Raw genomic sequence first — 2,500 nt, 5'->3', positions numbered from 1 at the left:
GCCGAATCTGACCTCATAGACTTCCACACAACGGGACTTTTGACTTTCCCGGCCGCGGGTGGCCTCCACCCGGCCTCAGCCATCAGCCCTGCCTGCCTCCAGCCGCCTTCTGGTTAATGAGTTATCCAGCCTGGCACTTCGGTTGCGCCAGCGAGACCAAGTCTCGGCTTTGGTTAATGATTTGAGCCGAACCGACCTGCCCCCCGCCCCCGCGGGCTGAAGTCGGGCAGGTCTGCCGATTTCCCGACTCCTTTCGGGGCCTAATCGGGTCGCGCGTGCCGCCTGGCGCGATCGGGGCCCATGCCCCGGCCTCTGCCAGGCCTCGGGCAGCCGCTTTTGAAGCCCGACCAAAAACCCGAAAAATGGGCAAAAAGGGAATAAATTCCCGCCCAAAAAGGGTGAATAGTCGGTTGGGCGGCAGCCCTGGTCGGTCTCTGCAGACCTGGAGGCTCGAGACGTTTGTTTGGAAAACTCACCAAGTCTCGATTCTGCCACCTCCTACCTCTGTGCAGATACCCCGCCAACCCCCAAGGACAGAAATGACAAGTGTCAAGTTGGCGGGGCGTCGGGCCACCTGCTGCCGGCCATGAGCATCCAAATCCCCGCAAAAGGGGCATTTTCATTTCTTCATCGGGACTTCCGACAATTGCCGAGGTTCAACTCATTAACGTTGTTCGCAGACACTTGCCAGAAAATGCAAGTGGCCACTTTGCCGGGCCGACTCGCTTGCCCAAGCGGGAAACCATCAACCGAAGGCCCGGTAAGGCGGCCGAATCTGACCTCATAGACTTCCACACAACGGGACTTTTGACTTTCCCGGCCGCGGGTGGCCTCCACCCGGCCTCAGCCATCAGCCCTGCCTGCCTCCAGCCGCCTTCTGGTTAATGAGTTATCCAGCCTGGCACTTCGGTTGCGCCAGCGAGACCAAGTCTCGGCTTTGGTTAATGATTTGAGCCGAACCGACCTGCCCCCCGCCCCCGCGGGCTGAACTCGGGCAGGTCTGCCGATTTCCCGACTCCTTTCGGGGCCTAATCGCGTCGCGCGAGCCGCCTGGCGCGATCGGGGACCATGCCCCGGCCTCTGCCAGGCCTCGGGCAGCCGCTTTTGAAGCCCGACCAAAAACCCGAAAAATGGGCAAAAAGGGAATAAATTCCCGCCCAAAAAGGGTGAATAGTCGGTTGGGCGGCAGCCCTGGTCGGTCTCTGCAGACCTGGAGGCTCGAGACGTTTGTTTGGAAAACTCACCAAGTCTCGATTCTGCCACCTCCTACCTCTGTGCAGATACCCCGCCAACCCCCAAGGACAGAAATGACAAGTGTCAAGTTGGCGGGGCGTCGGGCCACCTGCTGCCGGCCATGAGCATCCAAATCCCCGCAAAAGGGGCATTTTCATTTCTTCATCGGGACTTCCGACAATTGCCGAGGTTCAACTCATTAACGTTGTTCGCAGACACTTGCCAGAAAATGCAAGTGGCCACTTTGCCGGGCCGACTCGCTTGCCCAAGCGGGAAACCATCAACCGCAGGCCCGGTAAGGCGGCCGAATCTGACCTCATAGACTTCCACACAACGGGACTTTTGACTTTCCCGGCCGCGGGTGGCCTCCACCCGGCCTCAGCCATCAGCCCTGCCTGCCTCCAGCCGCCTTCTGGTTAATGAGTTATCCAGCCTGGCACTTCGGTTGCGCCAGCGAGACCAAGTCTCGGCTTTGGTTAATGATTTGAGCCGAACCGACCTGCCCCCCGCCTCCCCCGGGCTGAACTCGGGCAGGTCTGCCGATTTCCCGACTCCTTTCGGGGCCTAATCGGGTCGCGCGAGCCGCCTGGCGCGACCGGGGACATGCCCCGGCCTCTGCCAGGCCTCGGGCTGCCGTTTTTGAAGCCCGACCAAAAACCCGAAAAATGGACAAAAATGGAAAAAATTCCCGCCCAAAAAGGGTGAATAGTCGGTTGGGCGGCAGCCCTGGTCGGTCTCTGCAGACCTGGAGGCTCGAGACGTGACTTTGGAAAACTCACCAATTCTCGATCAGCCACCTCCTACCTCTGTGCAGGTACCCCGCCAACCCCCAAGGACAGAAATGACAAGTGTCAAGTTGGCGGGACGGATTTGACTTCGGTCGCCGAGCCCTGGAACTAATTTCCCGCAAACGGCTTCGGATTTAGCTCCATCCAGACTTCCGGGACGAAACTTGACAGGCCGTATCTCCGCACTCCCGGAGCGCAGCCGCACCGTTCCGGCACCCATCGACGCGGCTGGCCGAGCCCGAGCGAACGCACCCCACGGCGGACGGCTAGGCCTTTCCGATTTTTTCACCCTTTTTCCCGAAAAGATTCCAACTGGCAGGGACATTCGCCCGACGGCTTAAAGACATGCCCTTCTGCCACACTAACGTCCCCGCCTTCGTTTGGCTATGTTGGCTTCGTCATTTCCGTCTTTTATTAAAGATACCATCTTAACACGCCGGTTAACCATTTGCCAGAGTTTTCGGTTAATGGTTTGCCAC

This window comes from Pristiophorus japonicus, unplaced genomic scaffold, assembly GCF_044704955.1.
Source record: "Pristiophorus japonicus isolate sPriJap1 unplaced genomic scaffold, sPriJap1.hap1 HAP1_SCAFFOLD_1134, whole genome shotgun sequence".
NCBI lineage: Eukaryota > Metazoa > Chordata > Chondrichthyes > Pristiophoridae > Pristiophorus > Pristiophorus japonicus.
The sequence above is the reverse complement of the archived record's forward strand: the minus strand, read 5'-3'. Positions refer to the sequence as shown.